The following is a 22,103-nucleotide window of genomic DNA, read 5'->3' as shown; positions in this document are numbered from 1 at the left end:
TCTCTGATTTCAGTTTGGGAAAGATTTTTCAGTGTGTATTTCCTTCTTTCTTCTTTCTTCCTTTTTCTTTTTAAGGACTTTATTTACTTATTTGACAGAGAACGAGACAAAGCGAGAGAGGGAACACAAGCAGGGGGAGCAGCAGAGGAAGAGGGAGAAATGGTCTTCCCACCCAGGGAGCCCGATGTGGGGCTTCATCCCAGTACTCTGGGATCATGATCCGAACCAAAGGCAGAGGCTTAACCATTGAGCCACCCAGGTGCCCCGCAGTGTGAATTTCTTGAAAGCAAATACAGATGAGGAGTCTGGAAATTGTGGCAATGGCTTAGTGGCTGGAAGGAAGTGATGGATCTCAGTAGATGGAACCTCACCTAAATGTGGGGTTCCCCACGGAATTCTGCACGTCTGCATTCTACTGTAAGATGATTTTATTTTTAAAATCATTTTAAAATTTATTTATTTATTTTAAGATTTTTATTTCTTTGACAGAGAGAAGAAAGAGAGCACACAAGCAGGGGGAGCTACTGGCAGAGGGAGAGAGAGAAGCAGGTTCTCTGCCAAGCAAGGAGCCCAATGTGGGGCTCAATCCCAGGACCCTGGGATCATGACCTGAGCCGAAGGCAGACGCTTAAACAACTGAGCCACCCAGGCGTCCCTCAAGATTTTAAGTAATCTTTACACCCACTGTGAGGCTTGAATTCACAACCCTGAGATCAAGATTCGCACGCTCTACCAACTGAGCCAATCAGGTGCCCCAGTAAGATGATTTTAGATGGTAAATGGTCAAACATGTTTTTTTAGCTTAATGGTTACAGATTAATTGTAATTCATATTTAAGCCATTCAATGAGCACTGTAAAACCTTCATTTCACAAGTGTATACTTTTTCTTTCAAAAGAAATGTATTTAAGTTTAAACAATGAGAAGAGTTTAAAAATTAAATATGAATGTAGGTAGAAACTGGTTCTGCCAAAAACTGAACATTTGGAATGTTGCGGAGAATGTCAAGGTAGCTATTTCATGATCTTCCTTCTTGAGCTTTAAGATGTATATTTCAACAAATCTAAGAAAATTTTAATTATACAATGAACCATTGTTTTATGTACCACGAAGAAACAAAAGGCTGCCTACTGAACTATGGCCCACGCTTTCTTACCACTTAGAGTTTTATTTTATGTTTAATGAAAGCGCTCTTTTAGACTTACCAGTCATATATATATTTTTTTAAATATGGAACGCTTCACGACTTTGCCTGTCATCCTTGCTCTGGGGCCATGCTAATCTTCTCTGTATCGTTCCAATTTTAGTACAAAGTGAGCACAGTCATCATTTTTTTTTTTAATCACATATTACAGGGCTCTGTTTCTGCGCCTTCCTGCATGTAAAGTAAGTTTTCACTTCAGTTCATAGCACAGTGGCATCATTTGGAAGATATTTTTACGACAATAAATCTCAACTCCTGTGGTATTGACATTGCACTTCACTCAAATGAAGTGGCGGGGACCACATTTTTGCATGTAGAGCCAGTGGTGCCCACAATACCTTTTTGCTGCATCTGATTTCAGAAAAATAAAAAGATGGGAAAAGAAGGTGCATGTTAGGGGCGCCTGGGTGGCTCAGTGGGTTAAAACCTCTGCCTTCAGCTCGGGTTGTGATCCCACGGTCCTGGGATTGAGCCCCACATCAGGCTCTCTGCTCAGCAGGGAGGCTGCTTCCTCCTCTCTCTCTGCCTGCCTCTCTGTCTGCTGTGATCTCTGTCAAATAAAAAAAAAAAAAAAAAAAAAAAAAAAGAATGTGCATCTTAGAATCAGTAACATACAATAACACCTTCTTCAGGGGTCTTCTCACAGGTCACTGGGGATTGTTTCCTTTCTTGTGTCCTGGGCTTCTTCCAGGAGCAGAGATCACCAACAAAGCTGAGGTCATTCAGAAAGCCTCAGAGGACAGAATGAGCTGGATATCAGAAGGCGGTGAGACTTCACACTATCCTGGGTGGGACAGGGTCCTAACTCAGTCACTAGCCAGGCTGTGGCAACGAGATGACTTGGTCATGCAGCAAATCCTCACACAATTGTGATGTCTGTGCAAAATTCCCAATCAAGTCAAGAGTAAAGTTTATGTAGGACTCACCTCTGTGGCTTCATTACCCACATGCCTTGCACAAAACAGGTCACAGGTGAAAAACAGTTGATAGGACAGTTAACTGTAGATTCTTCTCAATCTCATTCCTCAGTGAAATAATACTGATCTTTCAGTAGTGATAGCCTCTAATATGAGGAGTTACTACCAGCCCAAGCACTGTTTTAACTGCTTTACTTTCCTTAACTAATTCACTCTTCAACAAGCCCAAAAGTAGATACCGTTATTATCCTGATATTACATATGAGGAAGCTGAGGCATGGCGTCATCGCTTAACTTGCCAAGGATCACACAGCTGGGAAATGTCAAAGCCAGATAACTCAGGCAATTTGGCTTAGCATTCACGCACTTAACCATTATACTTAATCGCCTCTACCACGTAATACTGAAAAGTTGTCATAAAAGAATAAAAACAAATACGATTACTAAATTTGCAGATAGAAAATGTATGACGTAAACCATGCTTTTCTGGATTTTCAAGAAACGCTTGTTTATTGATTGTTCAAAGAATGAGGCAGAAAGAAGTACTCCATGGTATGTTAAGATTAACAGTAAACCCACATGATCAGCAAATGCACTGAAGAGGGGAAGGGAAGACTGATCTTAAGACTGTGACCATGAAGTTGAAGAAAATGTCAAACCAAAGCAAGAAGTTTCAGGCTCTCCAAAGAGCACCTATAGTGGATACACGAACTCAGTGTGAAAGTCCTCATGCAGGCCGGTCAAGGGTTAAGTTCAGCCCTTATTTTGACCACACAAGCCATGAGACAACATTTGGAATTCAGTGAGCTACGACAATGAATTACCTTGAACTGAAATCAAGGATTACGAAGTCTTGTCATTGTCTGGACCCCGGCAGGCTGTGGTGAGTACTGCGTTAGGAAAGCTAATTAAGCCAAGGAATTGAATTTTTCTTTTTTTTTTTTTTTAAAGAAATGGCCATTGAGTGTTAATCAGCTGTAAAGAAGAAAGCAGAAAGCCAAGGGTATCCATAAAAGAGCTTTGCCCTATAAGCACAGTTGCCTCCCCTCTGACCTCCATAACTGGGAAAGAATTTGGCTCTGGCAATATTTTCTGTGAAGTTAGCAGCTTGAATCACTGCCACCAGCAAATGAGTTTTCTCTCCTCAGAATGAATTTTCCTGAACTGCTGAAACACAGGTCTATATGTTCCTGGATGGCTACTGTTTGAAAGATTGCTAGAGATACTGCAAAATCTGCCCTCTTATCCCCACCCCGTTGCCTGGAAGCTGTGAGTGGGGGTATTTAGCCTCTGGTCCTATGGAACAAAATTCACAGAAAGGAAAAACTGGTCGGGCAAGTAGGTGATATGCCCAAGGTGAAAAGTAAAGACTGCCTCACAAATAGGAAGACACAGAAAACAAAGGAGGAGGGACTTATTTATTGTGCTATCTATCTTTGAGATAATCCACATGACTGAATTACTGATTTTTGATGGCCCCAGAAAGCAATATTTGGGGACAGGCAAGGAACAGCAGCTGAATTCTACTGAGTCTGAAATCTTCTCTGAGTCAGCTGTAGTGAATGACTGACCGGCTGGCATGGGGTCCATCATATTAGGAAACTTTCACTTCTCCCATGTCAATAGTCTGGAGATTTTCACATTCACATATAACATATGTTATATAGATGTTACATAACACATATATACATGTTAACACATACTAACATATAACATTAAAATGTTATACATTTCTGTAAAAACTGATAGATGTTCCACTACCATTGCTGGTTCTACTACTTTTATCACTACACGAAACAATCTCTTGATTGTTTGCCTTTTGGGAAAACACGTTCCCATGTGGTGAGTTGGCTGGCCATAATGTTCTCTCACTCTCTCCAGAGCCAAGGAAACCATTTAAGGCATTGTTGCAAATCCTCTTGTCAATGCCAGGTCCTGTTTAGTCACATGGTTCTATAAAAACAACACATCATTTGGAGAAGTACTCCAGCTCATCCATTCAGATCCTATCCCATTTAATGTTCTGACTATGCATGCTAACTGTTGCTAATGAAATACCCCCTAATCAGGGTGCCTGGGTGGCTCAGTCAGTTAGGCGCCTGCCTTCGGTTCAGGTCATGATCCCAGGGTTCTGGGATGGAGCCCCATGTGGGCCTCCCTGCTTGGCAGGGAGGCTGCTTCTTGTTCTCCCACTTCCCCTACTTGTGTTCCCTCTCACTGAGTCTCTGTCAAACAAATAAAGTCTTCAAAAAAAGAAAAAAAAATACCTCCTAGTCTGCTGAATGTTGAAAAATGGAGGCCTTTTGAAGAAGCAAAAACCAAATCATGATAGAAGTAGCAATATTATTGTAATATATTTATTTATTTTGGCAAGCACCGCTTCTGGCTCATAGTAAATACTTAATAAATATATATCAAAAAACTAAAGCATAAATATGTGGTGGATACTGAATGCAGCTGGATGTTTTGTGTATCTCCCCCACCTCATGCTATCACTTACTGTCTTCCAGTCGCTTTTTCTATGTCTTGGCTCCTGGACTGTTCCACATCTCCCCGTGTCCTGGCCCTACTGCGACAAGCAAGGTGCAAGTAGTCACCTGAGGGCTGCCTCAATTCCCCCCACATTCTTAGGGGTACAATTTCTAGAACTTCCTCCTCTCTGCGTCTGCAGCATGTTACCTAGGGGCTGGGGGTGCAGGGTGGGCATGGGGGAGCACATGGCTTGTCCGCCAGCTCCACGGACTCCTAGAGGCCTTCCTTGGGGATTCCCTCTCTCTTTGCCCCTTCACCTGTCACCCATCTGTTATATGAAGGTGGCAGCAACTATGCCTATACAAGAGAGCCCAGGGACAGTCCCAACAGAGAAAATGGACACGGGACATAGACGGACAGCTTTCTAGGGAAAATACACAGAGCTCTGGGAAAAAGAAACAAAAAGAACAAATCCCACTTGTTGCCATAGAATGTGAAATTAAAAGGATTCATATATACCTGTTGGAAAGACAAAAAGTAAAAGGAATGAGAGAGAGGATGGGGAAAGGCATTCTTACTGTTGGGGAAAATAGATTCATACAACTCACTGGAGTTGTCCAATTTGTCCAATTTGTCCAATTTGTCCAAATTGTCCAATTTGCAGTATGTATAAAACCCTTAAAAGAAGGATAGTGTCAAATTCAGGAATTTCACTTCTAGGAATTTTCCAAAGGAAAATGAAATTAGACAAAATGTACAGTTGACCCTTGAATAACACCGGGTTGAAACGCATGGATCCACTTACATGTGTATTTTTTTTATATAAACATAATACAATGCTGTAAATGTATTTTCTCTTCCTAATGATTTTCCCAATAACATTTTCTTTCCTCTAGCTTACTGTAAGAACACAGTGTCTAATGCATATAATATAAATGTGTTAACTATTTACATTATCAATAAGGTTTCCAGTCAACAGGAGACTATTAGTAATTAGCTTTGGGGGGGGGAGCCAAAAATGATATATGTGGACTTTTGATTGAACAAGGAATCAGTGCCCCTAATTCCTACATTGGTCAGGGTCAACTGTATATACAAGGATGTTCAATATAGCACTATTTATAATAGCAATGCAGGAGCTTGATGAAAGAAATTGTACTCCATTCTTAGAATTGTGTGTGATCATTAACATGGTGTGTGTGTGTGTTTGACACAGGAAGGTTTGAATATGGTGTTCAGTGAGAAAGCAGACCACAGGACAGGTGATTGGGTGTCATATTTTTTGCAAAAAGATTTCTAGCATGCTTATGCTTTAAGTCTGTACGGATATGTACAAAATAGTAACGGCAGTGAGAATATGGACAATTTACATTTTAATCTTTCTTCCAATATACATTTGTGCTTTTTGGCAAAGTAAGTGTGTTATTTCAGCAATAAAAAATAATTGTTCATGCGCAGTCAAAAAACAAAAGGGAGGTTTTCATTTTTCTATTCCCAGTAAGAAAACCCACAAAAGTTATAACATTTTGGGGCACCTGGGAGGCTCAGATGGTTGAGCATCTGCCTTCGGCTCAGGTCATGATCTCCAGGTCCTGGAATCAAGCCCCACGTCGGGCTCCCAGCTCAACGGGAAATCTGCTTCTCCCTCTGCCTCTCCCCCCTGCTCCTGCTCTCTCTCAAATAAATAAATCAAATCTTTAAAAGAAATTGCAACATTTAAAGCTGAAAGCGTTCTTAAAAAATACTTTAACCCCTTATTTTACTAATAAGTGGACTGAAGCCCTGGGAGATAAACTGACTTGCCCAAAGGTATCCCCTCAGGCCACTTCTGAGTGAGGGACAGAGTCAGAATCAGAACCCAGAACGGCAGTTTATTGCACTTCCTAAAGCAACACGGTCCTTCTGAAGGGGACCCGAGGTGAACGGCAGCCCAGTCTGTGGGCGTAGCCAGTCACTGGCACTCAGTAGAACTTGAAAATGGCCCAGAGCACGGCCGGCTGAACAGCTGAAAGAAAACTTTCAGAGCATGAAAAATGTTCCACCCATCTGCCTGACAAGCTGTAATTTCCCATTTGGTCAGTGTAATCCTCTCCAGAAAGTGCTACATGGTAAAGAGCTTGTTTCTCAAGGTGTGAATGACATCTTTCAAGAGGAAGGCTCTGAGGTGATCAGCTGGATGCTGGGAATAATAAAGCAAGCCCCACGGCGAGAGGAAGACTAAGGCAGGGCCTCCGTTCAGGGTAGGTTGTGCCGCATGACCAGACTGAGATATATATGACCAGGCTGAGATCAATAAAAAAAAAAATGTAATTGGAGATTCTTACTCGTGTGTGCTGCCCTTGCCACAGGGTTAGTTCTTGAGGTGACACTGAGAGGCCTCCCCTCCTCAGTTTTGGGATCTGGGTAACACTCTGGATTAATTCCCGCATCTTTACGTCTATCTGAGGAGGCAGTTAGCCTGCGTGCAATGGAATTCTTCGACAGTGCTCGCTCCCCTGGTCCCTTTGCCCAGCCTCCCTTAGGCTTCCTCAAGGGACTTGGACCAAAATCCAGTAAGACTTAAAATCATTTTCTTCCGGTCAGGCCAAGGCCATATTATCACCTTTGAGCTGGTTAGCAGAGTGTTTTCTGTTTGGTAACACCCTCAAGCAGCTATATATTTTTCCTGAACTGGTCTTAGGTAACTTTTCCTTGAATCGGTCATTTCTCTTTGCTTTCCAGGGGGTCCTGGGCTAGGACGGCTCAAGAGCTTATCAAAATGTGAACCCCACTTCCATTAGCAGGGATTAGGTTCGGCTCTGTATGACAGAAGAATGCGTAACATCAGGCCAGCCTGGAGAAGTTTCTGGTCTGGAAGTGGACCCCCTAGGTGTGGTGTTAGAGCTGATTTCTGTGTCCTCAGAGACTCAGCCTGCTATTTTTTATTTGCTATATTCACCAAAGCGGCTTCTATTCTCAATGCCATCTCTCATGATCCAATATAACTGGGGGTTCCAGCCATTTCAACCCATTCCAGGCAGCGAAAAGGTGAAGAGCAGAAGTGACATGACAACAGGTTCTAACGAGCCTCACCACACAGGGAGGCATTGTCTGCTTGAGGTGACTGTGATCCCACGTACTCTGATCCAGAATGCATTTCTCTGGCATTTTAACTTTTAAAAGGCAGGCATTTCCCTCACTTCCCATGTCTGGCACCTTATTGTAGTCCTAAACTATTATAACCAGGATTATCTTAGAGTGAATGATCTCCCTTGGCCTCTCTCTAGGTTCCAGGCCAGGATTCCTCCAACTTGTCCTAATGCATCTCAAACAGCCCGGACTTGCCAGTGCAAAATAAATGATGCCTGAAGAAGCAGCATGTGATTCCTCCTCTCTCCACTTCTAGGTTCTGACTTTACTGATCAAGCCTCTTAGAGATGGATCTGTAACTGCCTTTCCCCCATATTTAACATTATAAAGAACTCCCTTATATTTAATCTAAGTGCCTCAAATATAACTCAAACCCATTCTATGTTTTATCTTCTTTGGAAATGGAGACCAATTAGCTGTATTATGCCTAAATCTAAGACTATACTTTCAGGGATCATTTCTATGGTGTGTATTATACCTGAATCTTGGAAATAAGAGAAGACTTTAGCTAAGTAAGATATGGTGGATTTATTTAGATTTCTATTTTGGGGGAGAGGATAGCAAGGAATTATAGCATTTTAAAAAAGATTTTATTTGAGAGAGAGAGAGAGAGCTCACAGAGGGAGAGCCGAGCAGGGAGCCCGATACTGGACTGGATCGCAGAACTCAAGAGATCATGACCTGAGCAGAAGGCAGACTCTAAACCAAATGAGCCACTCAGGTACCCCAGGAATTGTAGCATTTTTAAAATACTATTTAACAAGCTAGAAAATACTTTGGAAAAACAGTGGTCTATAAGCACTATACCTCCAGGGCTCAAAAACTCAATACATACATTTGAAGATATTAAGGTCCAATATTGTGACTATAAAGGGATAGACTAATCCCTTTGTACAAGTCATGCTAATATAGCTCATCTAGGAATCAGTGACAGATATTCCATGCCTGGTGTTGTTGATTTGTGATAAGAATTTAGTATACCGGAAAACATGCCAAACAAAGCAACACTTTGCAAATTCAAGATTTTAATTGAAAATAAAATTCTCAAAATTTTCAGAAAAAAACTTGACAGCAACCATGCCATATTAAAAAGAGTATGATCTATGGAGCCAAAGAGACCTGGATTCAAATCACAGTTCTGTCACTTAATGGCTGTATAGTTCTGAATAAGTCACTTAGTTTTTCTGAGCCTCGGTTTCTTCATCTGCCTAATGGTGTCAACCACACCACTCCAGCGGGCCGGGGTGGTGGGGGGGGAGCGCAGAGCACTGGCTGGAGGAAAGTCTGGGAAGGATATTGCACTAAGCTGGTGGACTGTAAAGTGCTTACTCCATCAATGTTTCTAGATTTGAAAACTAGGGACATAGTAGGCTTCATGAGGACTGGACAATTTTTTTTTTTTTTAAGGGACAAGTTGGTCAGTCAAGATTTCCGTTGTTGGGCACCTGGGTGGCTCAGTTGGTTGAGCTTCTGAATCTTGGTTTCCGCTCAGGTCATGATCTCAGGGTCGTGGGATCGAGTCCCTGAGTCAGCTCTGAGCTCAGCAGGGGGTCTGCTTGAGATTCCCTCCTGCTCCTCCCCCAACTGGTGCAGGTGCGCACACACGCACGCACACACACACACACACACACACACTCTTTCTCATAAATAAATCTTAAAAAAAAAAAAAAAAGGTTTCAAACTGTAGTGAGGGGGAAAGAAAGAAAGCCAAGACAAAACTGTAAAGCTCTGTGAAAGGCCTCAGGAACTTCTTTTGTTCCGAATTTCTTTGTCAAGGAGAATTCCCTTCAGACAGGGAAAAGAAGGATGGGACAAGTTCTGACACGAGGAAATGAGCTCAAAGAGAGGAGAAGAGTTTATGGGCTCACCCAGCTCAGTGGTTCTGTGTCCCCCTGCATCCGAGTATCATCTCAGGACCTTCCAACTATTGATTCCTGATCCAACTATCTGATCCCAGAACCACAGAGATTCTGATTCGGTGGGCCCTGGGAATTCAGGTTTTAAAACCCTCAACCCTCTCTTCAATGGCTCTTGAGTCTGCAGGCAAACTACAATCACCTGAAGCAACACCCTGCCTCGCTCCTCCCCCGAGATGCTAATCAGGTTGGCCTGCGAAGGGACCCATGCTCTGTTAGTGTTGAGGCTGTGCTGCTTCTGATGATTCAGGTGATTCTAAGGTGCAGCCAGGGTTGAAATCCAGTGACCCAGATGCTCTAAATTAGTTCGAGTGACCTAACCTCGATGAGCTCCAGAGTGCTGAAAACCCTTGCAAATGAAATCGCTGAACCCCTTCCATCATCTTTAAGGAACTGTGAAGAAGGTGTTGGAAGAATATTTGGGTGGTTTTGGAAAGACTCGAGATGGGCAAATAGGATTCCAATTTTCAAAAAAGTTCCCACCCCCGAAAAAAGTGCTCTCATCTGTGTTTCTGGCAACTTGGTATTAAGCCCAGGCAATATTTCTTTTAATTAAAATACAGTTTATCAATAGCAATCAATATGAGCTTGCACAGGTTCAACAAGAGACACATCAAACTAACTGTATTCCTTATTTCAACAGCAGTACCTGACTTCTAGATAAGGGGCAGGTAATGAATAAATTCATTAAAGAAAGGTACAGTAGTCCTCCTTATCCACAGGGCAATGTTCCAAGCCTCCCAGGGACACCCAATATACTGTGGATAGTCCTAAATCCTATATACGCTATGTTTTTTCCTATACATCCACACCTATGATAAAAAGTAATTTATAAATAGGTGCAATAGAAGGTTAACATATCTAATAATTAAATAGAACAATTATAACAATATACCATAATACAAGTTATGTGCATGTGGTCGCTCTCCCTCTCAAAATATCTTCCTGTGCGGTGCTCACCCTTGTGATGATAAGAGCTGACAAAATGCCTGTGTGATGAGATGAAGTGAAGTGAATGAATGATGTAGGCTTTGTGATGTAGCATTAGGTTGTTGTTGACCTGACAATATGTCAGTAGGAGGGTCCTCTGCTTCTGGACCATAGTTGACTGCCAGTAACTGAAACTACAAAAAGCCAATTCTTAGGTAAGTGGGGACTACTATATGTGGCAAAACTGTGTGTGTGTTTGTGTGTGTCTGTGTTAAGGTACAGAGCCAAGATCTATGCTTCTCAAACATTATTATGCAGGGATTCCCCTGAGCGTCTTGTTAAAATGCAGATTCTGGTTTCCGTAGATCTGGAGTGGGGCCTGAGAATCTGCCTTTCAATGAGCTCCCCAGTGTTGCACTAGCCCCCATGCCGCACTTTGAGTGCAAGAGTGTAGACTGCATAACAGTAGTGAGGTGCACGAGTAAGCAACTGAACAACTATATGAAAAGAAGATTGGAGCACCTGCGTGGCTCAGTTGGTTGAGCATCCATCTGACTCTTGGTTTCAGCCCAGGTCACGGTCTCAGGGTTGTGGGATCAAGCCCCCGTGGAGGGCTCCCCACTCAGTGCAGAATCCACTTGGGTTTCTCTCCCTCTGCTCCTCCCCCTGTTTGTGCCCTCTTGTGTTCTCTTTCTCTCAAATAAATAAGTCTAAAAAAAAAAAAAAAAGATTCGTCAATGGGCGAGTGTCATTCTGGAGGAAAGTTTCTGCAGTTGGGATATAGTTTTGTTTTAAGAATATTAATAGTGGCTTAGACATTTCCTGGCTACTTATCAAATTTTCAGATGACATAAGGAGAGCTGGTTGGCATGGAACTGGAGGAGCTGATGACAGAATCAGCATCCAAATAGCTTTCAACGGGGCATTCTTCTCTGACCCAGCAAGAAGAGATGGTTCATGTCACAGTCTTTTAAAGTCTGCTTTCCGACTAGCCACATTACTAACTAGATGAGTGGACTTGGGTAAGTCAGTTAACCTCTTGGACTCCTGGGCTCCTCATCTGTTAAAATGAACGGGATTATTGGCTCGAATTCTGGTAATGGCATGTGACAGGAAACACACTCAAATTAGTTTAAGGAAAAAAAAAAAAAGACATGTATTGGCTTCTTTGGGCACAGTTACATCCAGGAGGCCAAACTATGTTATTAAGGTACTCTCTCTTTCTCCCCCACTCTGTTCTTCTTCTTCTTTTTTTTTTTTTTTTAAGATTTTATTTATTTATTTGACAGAGATCACAAGTAGACAGAGAGGCAGGCGGGAAGCAGGCTCCCTGCTGAGCAGAGGCTTGATCCCAGGACACTGAGATCATGACCTGAGCTGTAGGCAGAGGCTTAACCCACTGAGCCACCCAGGCAGCCCTCTCCCCAACTCTGTTCTATAGGACCTCTCGTTCCTCAGGTTGCCCGAAGGCTTTGTCAGGCCATGGGAAGAGGGCCCCTGGCAGTCTCAGGGCTTGCTAGTTCAACAAGTTCTAGCCATCACAGAAAGACTCTAGAGAGTCCTCTGAGGGTCACAGATACACTTCTGCACCAACCACTGAGGCCAGACGGATGTTGGACTAGAACTGATCCAGCTGTCAGCGGCCTAACTCTGGAAAAGTGTGAGGAAGGAAGTTTCCTGAGAGAGGGACAGCGGGGCAGTACCCCTGTGGGTCTACTTGGACTTTCTACCCATCCTTATCAGTCTGTCATTTCATCCACTCAGCTCACAGAGTTTCTACAGGCAGTATTTCCCACCTGGAGTCCACCAGAAGTACAGGAGACTTTGGCCATGGTAATTTTGAAAGTCTAGTAGATCTTGTTACAATGGCCCCAAGAAAGGACTCATGAAGCATTTTATGGGGTGCTTTTGGAGACCATTAAATAAAATGGTTGTGTCATAAAGCAGTTGGGAGTTTATCAGTTGAATAAAAATATAAGAGGGCCATTTCAATGAGCCAGCTGGTAGAAGTCTTATTAAAATGAGCACTAGGAACCAATACTAGCAGCGAGACAAAATATGAACAAAGATCTTAACAGACTTCCATACGGTGGTTCCCAGGGCAACCTACCAGGGAAAGGCACGGAGCTATTACTTTGGAAGAGCTGCAGCGCAAATGAGCATGTCAAAGGCTGTCTTGAAGCTGTCATTGTGCCTGTTTTCTGGCAGGAACTTCTATCCCGACAACAGGGCAGTCGGGGCAGTGGGTACTTTCTCTGGCTTATACCCACAGCTGCGGGAAGGTAACTTGACAAGGTACAGCCTACCACATCAGATTTCAGAAGCCCGGGGCCTTTGCCCTGACTGAGGTATTTAAGATGTGGAGAAAACCTTTCATTCAATCCCTAGAGGTAATTTTACAGAGCAATCATCACCGGGAAAGGTAACACAGGGATGGCCCAAGATCCTATCATAAAAATAAGCTTTGCTCAGACATGTTCTGAATGTCTAAAGGTGAGAGGGGGAGAAAGGGAAGAGGTTAATGGGACCGAAAGCAAACTTTGAATCCCTGACACTTCAGCCTGGGGTCCGTTCTTAGGAGAAGTGGTTCCCTGCATAAAAAATTTATCTGGGAAAAGATTACTGTGGCCTAGTTTAAAAGGGGGAAAAAAAAGTATAGAAGAGATACTGTTTTCAAGTATTTACAAGAAATCTTTTAATGGGATCCATCCATAGAAAATAAAGATTTTCTGAGAAGTGGGGCCACAGTAATATCTTCTGTTCCAGGGTCTAGTTTCAGGTTACTGAAAGGAGATGTTGGGATGATCAGAGCACCATATTCAAGGAACACTTTGAAGGAAAGATAGAGCTAGGTTTGTTGTGGGTGAGGCGAGGGGGGCTGCCTTCTTTTGAGTCATCTTTGTGGCCTATTGTACTTTCACATGATAAACAAAATCTCAGAAATCTTCCCTTTAATTTCACTTATTGTTCTTCTAATGCCATTCATGAGGCAAGGCAATCCATCTAATTAAGTGTACTTGTATATGCAGGTGTTCCCATTAGAGAAATAAAAATCAATGGCAGATTGTGCTAATTTTCATAGCCAACAATATTGGCCCACATTATTGGACTGTCATTATAGTTAGTTTGCTATCTGTTTATCTGTCGCTGACTTTTTTTTTTTTTAATGATTGCGTCAAGTGTAATTATCAAGTAATCTTCAAGGCATAGAAAGGAGCTTCATTCAACTCCTCAGTAATAACAGTCATTACTGTACTCTCTAAAAACAATTGGCTAGTTACTTGCAGCTTCCAAAGAGCTCCCCAATCCGGAAAACTGCAAATTACATAGTAATGATTATTGAGGTTCTGTGGTAACTCCAGTCATAATTTTGATGTAATTGGTAGAGCACAAATAACTATGAATTATGCCATATATACAACCTATTTACAGGGAACTCACAGTTACGTGCGGTGTGCATAATAAAGCAAAACTTAAACTGAATGTTAATTTTAATAAAAATCACTTTTATACCTCATTTTCATTTGAATGGATACCATCTGTTTTTAAGGTGCTAGCAGGGAGCAAGGAAAAAAATGAACTTTGAACATACAATTATTCGGTGTTTCCATCTTTTCGAATTTCATGCCGAAAGCCCATGGGTGAAACAAGAGACTTTGACACAGATTATTCTTCACCGCAAGGGGTTATCAAAGGCATTAATAGGCATTAATTAAGAATATTGAGTTATTTTTCCCAAGCATATGGAGAAAGCTCTTGGATTTCAGTTCGGTGTCAGATTTACCGTCATCTTCTAAGTTTAGGAATGTCTGGCAGCAAACTCTCAAGCCAGGGTTTGATCACAAGTGGTAACCCCAAGAAACACCAGTGAGGGAGTGGAGATGCAAGGTTGGGAGGGGAAGGAAGCCAATAAGTAAGGGCATGCATTACTACTGTGGCAGCTGGTGGTCGATGCTCATGGGGCATCCGAAGATGACATGAGGGACACACCTCAGAGCTGTCCCAACCAGGGGGCAAGGAAGTTGTATTATATCTACCCACATGTCATCATCTGGAAATGGCTAAGGGATGCTTCAGGGGCATTTACACTCTAGGCTTGCTTTGAGAGTGCACAGAGTGGATAAGCGGCCAACGGTGCTTCCTCAGACAGAGAATCACTTTCTCCAAAGTGCCCCTAACATATGTGGCAGACTTTCAGCTGAAGATCTGGAGTAACAGAGGGGGCTTACATCTAAATGAACATATTCATTCTAAATGAACATTTAAACTGAATAGTAAACATTGCTATTCATCAGCGTCCTTGCCATCCCTCCCCTCACCATTTGCTATGGGTTGAACTATGTCCCCCTCACCCAAAATATGTTGGAATCCTAATTTCCAGTACCTCAGAATGTAATCCAATTTAAAGATAATGTCTAGGGGCGCCTGGGTGGCTCAGTGGTTAAAGCCTCTGCCTTCGGCTCAGGTCATGATCTCAGGGTCCTGGGATCGAGTCCCGCATCGGGCTCTCTGCTCAGCAGGGAGCCTGCCTCCTCCTCCTGTCTCTCTCTCTGCCTGCCTCTCTGCCTACTTGTGATCTGTCTGTCAAATAAATTAAAAAAAAAAAAGATAATGTCTATACAGAAGAAATCAAGTTAAAATGAGGTCACCAGGATAAGCCCTAATCTAATGTGACACAATCCTTATAAGAAAGGAGACATCTGGACACAGAGACAGACGTGTGGAGGGAAGATGATAAGAAGAGACACAGGCAGAAGAGAGCCATCTGTAAGCCAGAGAGATAGGCCTGAAACAGGTCCTTCCCTCAGAGCCTTGGGGAGGAGCCAACCCTGCCTACACCTTGATCTTGGACTTTGAGCCTCTAGAACTCGGAGACAACACATTTCTGTTGTTCAAGCCCCTCAGTTTGTCGTACTTTGTTACAGCAGTCTTAAGAAACCAATGCTCCGTTGTACCAGATACCTACTCCACCAAGACCTTTCTCTTTCTGTCCTGTATTCCCACTATCATGCTCTTTTGCAGAACAGGAAAAAATTCAAAATCTCTGATTTTACTGTGAAGCTATGAATGCTCTTTAATTCTTTCTCATCAAGGTTAATCTGCAAGGAGTCTAGATGTTCATGACCAATCCCATTCATTAGGCTTTCTTAAAAAAAAAAAAGCAAAAAAAAGAGAGCAATTCTTTCTCTACCACTTAATTTGTTAACTGCCTGGCCTACCAGAATAAAGACCACATTTTCCAGCTCTCTTGAATCTAGATTTGGACGTAGGACTATGTTCTGGCCAGCGGAATATAAAACATAAGTACCTTAGGTGATTTCCAGGAACCATTCAAGGAAAATGACAGGAGGTATGAACCCTTTATCCTCTTCTTTGTCTTGTCTTGTTGGTTGTACACAGATAGCTGGACATGGGATCGTCACTGGGGCTCAGGAAGAAGGCATTCCTTGGGAATGGAGGCCATGCTGTCTAAAACAAGATAGAAGGAGACTTGATCCCTGAGATCTTTATGGAGCAAGCCACAAAACTTGCCCTGGGATTCTGATTTTTGGACTTTTACATTATATTAAAAAAAAATAAACTTCTTTTTAAAGCTGCTATCTCCCTCTTCCATTCACAACTCAACCCAATCCTAACATATATTCCTTTAGCTACAGCTCCATCACAAATTGGAAAATTCCTTTAGTGTTTGCTAGCTGAAATTATCCAAGAGAAAGATCTTTCTAGCCTCATTTTTTTAATGCTTACAGCTGAGATGGCTGCCTTCCACCAGAGGTTTTGTTCCCTTTCCAGTATAGAGTCGTGCTTGGGAAGTAGTTGTATGCTTTAGGAATATAGTCAGCCTCCCATGTAGGTGAAACTGTGTATCTCATTTCTGAACCAAAGTTCTTCAGAAGCACCTGTTTTCAGGTCTCCATCCTCTCTTTCTCCGTTAGCCAGCTGGAAGAGAATTCTAAGGCCATAAGGACTAGTGGAGTAATTATATGGAAGGAGACTGGGATCCTGAATTGCCATATAGAAAGTTACTTGCCAAATATGTTAAATTATAGGGTGAAAAAGAAATAAGCATTCTTTGTGTAAACACCTGAAATTGAGAGCTTTATCTGTTTCAGGAATTAACATTACCCTAATACAAGGCAAATCTGTATGTCAGGGTCCCCCTCTCTGACTGTGGATTAGCTGCTTGTGGTCAACTGTCTAACTGTTCAATAATTTCTGGTTCCCCTCCCTGAGGAAGGATTATATTCCCCATCATCCTGATCCCAGGCTTGGCCATGTTACTTGTGTTAGCCAGTGGAATCTGAGTAGAAGTGAAAAGCTTAATTTCCACATAGCAGCCTTCAAAAGCCAAAGGATGATTCAGCACTGGAAAAGAAGAGGTTAACAACTGGCCTGCAACCTTCTCCTTCTGATACAAACAGGTAGTAGGTGGGATTAAAAGAAAGAAATTATTCTTTGTAAAAGAAAGAAATTATCCTTTGTAAATGTGCTAAGTAGGCCTCCTGGTGACAGATAATAAAGAATCATCACCTAGGGAATGCTTTCAGCAGGAGATTTATCTACGTTGCTGAAGGTAAACAAATCTGAAATTTACACATTTATGGGGCATGGCCCACTGGAAAACTGTCAGTCGGCTATGTAACTATTAACTGTAGATATTTCATAAACAAAACTCCCTTTTTCTAAGTGAAGCCTTCCTTAAAATGTTCAATCTGAACAAGAATGTGTTCTAATGAGAAAGGGAGAACCACACTGGCGATCCCAAGTTTCTCATGTTTCATTTGTATCTTGGGATTGCATGTATCTTTTGAATTATTAATACATTTTAGTACTGGATAAGATCTATGATCCCTGTGAGTATGAATTTGACAACTCAATCTTTTGTATTATCTTGGCCATTTTGTTCCTCTGCTGTAGTGACCAGCAATCCCCAGTAGGCAGGTGCCCCTTCAACCCATCTGGAATTGAACACAGTTAGAAGAGGAACCCGACCTGGCTTGTCATGGACAATAACCCCATGTTCATCACCCTATTTTTTTTCCCCACCATATTTTTCTAAGCCACTAATACTGAGGGTGTTACTTGTTAAGGCAACATAACCTAACCTATCCTGACTATCTTGGGGGCCAGCATCTGTTCTCAGTCCAGTTTTAGGTTGGAATAATATGCTTAGATCCACACCTTCATCAGGATGTTCTAGACAGGACAGTCCCTTAGAAGGGACTACAGGCATGTAGGTAGAGTGATCATGTTTACTGCCTTACTGCCACTTTATTTCTGACCACTGGCCCTTCCCATAATCCTTTGTAATAGGTTGAGCAACTGTATTATTTAGGATTCTTTTGATTGTAAATGTCCAACTCAGTCCAAATAACACTGGCCCAATCTCTTACACCATTCACAAAAATTAACTGAAAATGAATTGAAGGTTTGAATGTGAGATCTGAAACCATAAAACTCCTAGAAAAAAATACAGCAGTAAGCTCTTTTATGTAAGTCTTGGCAATGAGTTTTTAGATTGACATCAAAAGCAAAGATGACAAAAGCAAAAACAAAGTGGGACTGCATCAAACTAAAAAGCTCCTGCTCCGCAAAGGAAACCAACAACAAAATGAAAAGGCAACCTACCAAATGGGAGAAAATTTTTGCAAATCATATATTTGATAAGGGGTTAATATACAAAATGTATAAATAACTCATACATCACAATAGTAAAAAAAAAAAACAAAACACAAAAACACACAACCAGATTTAAAACTATGCAGAAGAGGGGCACCTGGGTGGCTCAGTCTGTTGAGTATCTAACTCTTTTGATTTTAGCTCAGGTCATGATCTCAGGGTCATCAGATTGAGCCCTGCATTGGGCTCCCCACTTGGTGGGGAGTCTGCTTCTCATCTTCTCTTTCCCACTCCCTCTGCTTCTCCCCACCACTCATGTGCTCACTCTCTAAAATGAATAAATAAATCTTAAAAAAAAAAGGCAGAAGACCTAAAAAGATGTTTTCCCAAAGAACACATACAGGTGGCCAACAGGTATATAAAAAGATGCTCAACTTCACTCATCATGAGAAAAATGCAAAGCAAAACCATAACAAGAGATCACATGACACCTGTTGGCATGGCTATTATCAAAAAGACAAGAAATAACAGGGGTTGGCAAGTATATAGAGAAAAGGGAAACCTCATGCACTGCTGGTGGAAATGTAAATTGGAGCAGCCACTATGAAAACAGAATGGAGGTGCCTCAAAAAAAAAAAAAAAAAAAAAATTGGTGGTATAACTACCATATGACCCAGCAATTCCAACTTCTAGATACTTATACAAAGAAAATGAAAACACTAACTCAAATGCATATACCTATATGCATTCCCATGGTCACTGCAATATTATTAACAATAGCCAGGACATGGAAGCAACCTACAACATGGAAATGTCCATCAGTGGATGAATGGATAAAGAAACTATAGTATATATACACAATGGGATTTTACTCAGCCATAAAAAAGAGGTAATCTTGCCATTTGTGATGACATGGATGGACCTTGAGGTCTTTATGCTAAGTGAAGTCAGACAGAGAAAGATACTGTACGTGGAATCTTAAAATAAAAACGAGGTCCAAGCTCATAAATAGAGCAGATTGGTGGCTGTCAGTGGCAGTGGGCTGGGAGGTGGGAAAAATGGGTAAAGGGGGTCATAAGGTACGAGCTTCCAGGTATAAAAGAAATCAGTCTTGGAATGTAAGGTACAGTATAGTGACTATAGTTAATAACACTGCATTGCATATTTGAAGATGACTGAGAGAATAAATCTTAAAAGTTCTCATCAAAAGAAAAACGTTGTAACCATATTCGGTAACAGATGTTAACTAGACATACTGCGTTGTCTGCAACATATACAAATACCAAATCATGGGCTCCATCTGAAACTAACATGTTACAATTATACCTCAACTTAAAAAAAATTCAGACTGAAATATTCCTTAGACTCCTGTGGTCCCCCCAAATCTTCTCCAGGACTAGAATGCACCCGCAGTGGAATAAAATACAGAATGGTCAGAGGACAGACGGTCTCTGCCTAGAAGGAATCTCACCACCCTATTTCTGCTAGCCGTCTTGAATAATAAGGACCTTCTAAATGTCAGACTTTGGGCTTGAGGGCCAGAATTCCAACCTGCCTTATCAGATCAGATGTCCCAGTTCCAGGCCCTCGGCTTCTTGCTAACCACCGATCGCCGTAGCCCACCCCCAAGTCTACCTCTTTGGTTCTAGACTCCTAAGTCCCGCAGCTGCTGAGATCCCCGCGGTCTAACCCGGCTCTCAGGGGTCCCTGGCCCTCCTGGCCACTTTCCACCCGCGTAAATTATCTGCTGCCTCTACCCCGATGTGATGGCTGCCTCGGAGGGACTAAAACACCATTCACACCCCTGCCTTTGGCAGGCGCCGAGAAGCGAGTAAGAAAGGTCAGAGTCGGGCGGGCGGCCGCTGCGGCGGGGCGGAGCCGGTGTTTGCCCACTAGGTGGCGCCGCCCGAGCCTGAAGAGAGAAAGCGAGCCCGTTGACAAAGAAGCACAAAGGCGGGGTTCCTTCACTTCTCTTCTTCCTTTCCATTTATTCCACTCACCGCCATCCCCACCCCACTGCCTCCAAACCGAAAAGTAACAGTAAAACAAGGCGCCTTTCTACTTCCTCCCTGAAGGATTCCAGCTTCTCTCAGACTCCCCTGACCGCAGTAACGCAAGAAGGGGCTGCTTTTACCTCAAGTCCGCCATGATCGCCAAACTAGTTTTGCCACTGGGTGGTAGCCGGAGCCTGCTGAGTGCCGGGAACCTTACCTCCTTCCATTCCTTCCTTTCAGCTGATTTTCTCCAAAGCCCACAACCAAGCTTTGCCAAGGGTTTCGTTTTCTTCTCTTTTCTTCTTTCCCCCTTTCTCTGTCTTCTTTTACGTTTGCTCCATTTCAAATTTACTTCAGAAGACAGTGCAGCGGCGGTAGAAAATGGCTACTATCAACTCAGCAAGACTCAACCACGGGCACTTTGCGGGGGGAGCATGAGTATCCATGTGGGGACATGTACACTGGGGTGCAGCCTGTGAATTTGCTCCCACAAAGCAGAAACTGAAGCTATGCTGATAAAACACGTTGCTATCTCGAGGTTGGACTTGAGGCTCTTTATAGCGTCTGATTGTCTATAACCCATTTTCCCAGGACACCTGCACATGGAAGTAAAAATAGGGTCACAGCATTAGGAGCAAAACCCTTTGTCCGTTGGCCTACCCCCATCTGTTCTCAGAGGGCTCTCAAGGCCTGCTCAAATTCTCCTCAGCTAGTTCAGAAAGCCCCAGCAGTGCAGGTGGGGGTGCTGTCCTTTGGGTATGGGGGAGGTGGGGGAGGACTCACCATTTCTGCTGGCCATGTTGGGATGCACTCGCCACTGCCTCCTTCCTGCTACAGCTCTTGCTGGGAGGCAGGCACCAAAGGCTCTGGTAGGGGCTGCCCAGCCAGGCCTGGCGTGGGATATGCTCTCCTGCGACTGCAGGCCATCTCCACTTCACTAAATCAGGGAAGAACCTGATGCCCAGGCACACCTGAAGCAATTTCCTTGATTGGGCCCCATGCAGATTCCTTGTGCTCCTTCCTTCCCATGTGTAAGAACTTAAGTCTACTGGAGGTTCTCTGACTTCATCTGCTGACAAATCAGTTGAGCCAGCTTCGCGCTCTTTCCTTTGTTTTGGTTCTCCAAAGTCGTTTGGGGAGATAGTCATCTCTCCAGGTGGTTTCTACCTTCTAGGAAAGGGTAGGTAGGGCAGCTTGCCTACTGTTAGCGGAGCGGAAGATCTTTGGTGCTTAATCTGTTATTACTATAAATTCATTGTAAGCATTCTTGAACAATTCTGATTGTGTGGAGTAAAACAAGAAACTGTTTTATCCTCTAGTCTCTGGTCCCAAATGTTGAACCTCTTTTTCTCACTATGCAGTGAACACTTCAGCGGCAGCTTATACGCTATACGCCATAACGGCCTTATCACTCTTGATTAGTAAATGACAGTCCTGCTTTTTTTTAAGCACTAAAAAGGTCACTTTTAAATGTCATCTAAAAATAACCACTGTTTACAAGTTGGCATATTTTTCCCCAGAGACTTTATTTTACACAGTGATGTATTTTCAACTAGGGTTCACCACTGAGAGGCAAAGTCAATTTTATTTTTATTTATTTATTTTTAAAGATTTTATTTATTTATTTGAGAGAGAGATTGAGAGAATGAGTGGGGGGAGGGGTAGAGGGAGAAGCAGACTCCCCGCAGAGCAGGGAGCCCATCGTGGGACCAGATCCCAGGACTCTGGGATCATGACCTGAGCTGAAGGCGGAGGCTTAACTGACTGAGCCACCCAGGTGCCCAGGCAGTTTTAAAACCCACATTTAATCCACAGCAGGCCTCACCACTTCAGCGACCTTCCCACCTTCTCTACATACCACACACTTCAACCGACATTCAGAGTTGCTCCTGAGAGTGAGATGGGGCGGGAATGCACATGTT

The sequence above is a fragment of the Enhydra lutris genome, unplaced genomic scaffold (genome assembly GCF_002288905.1).
Source record: "Enhydra lutris kenyoni isolate GAN:26980312 unplaced genomic scaffold, ASM228890v2 scaffoldscaffold1, whole genome shotgun sequence".
Taxonomy (NCBI): Eukaryota; Metazoa; Chordata; class Mammalia; order Carnivora; family Mustelidae; genus Enhydra; species Enhydra lutris.
Note: the sequence above shows the minus strand (reverse complement) of the source record.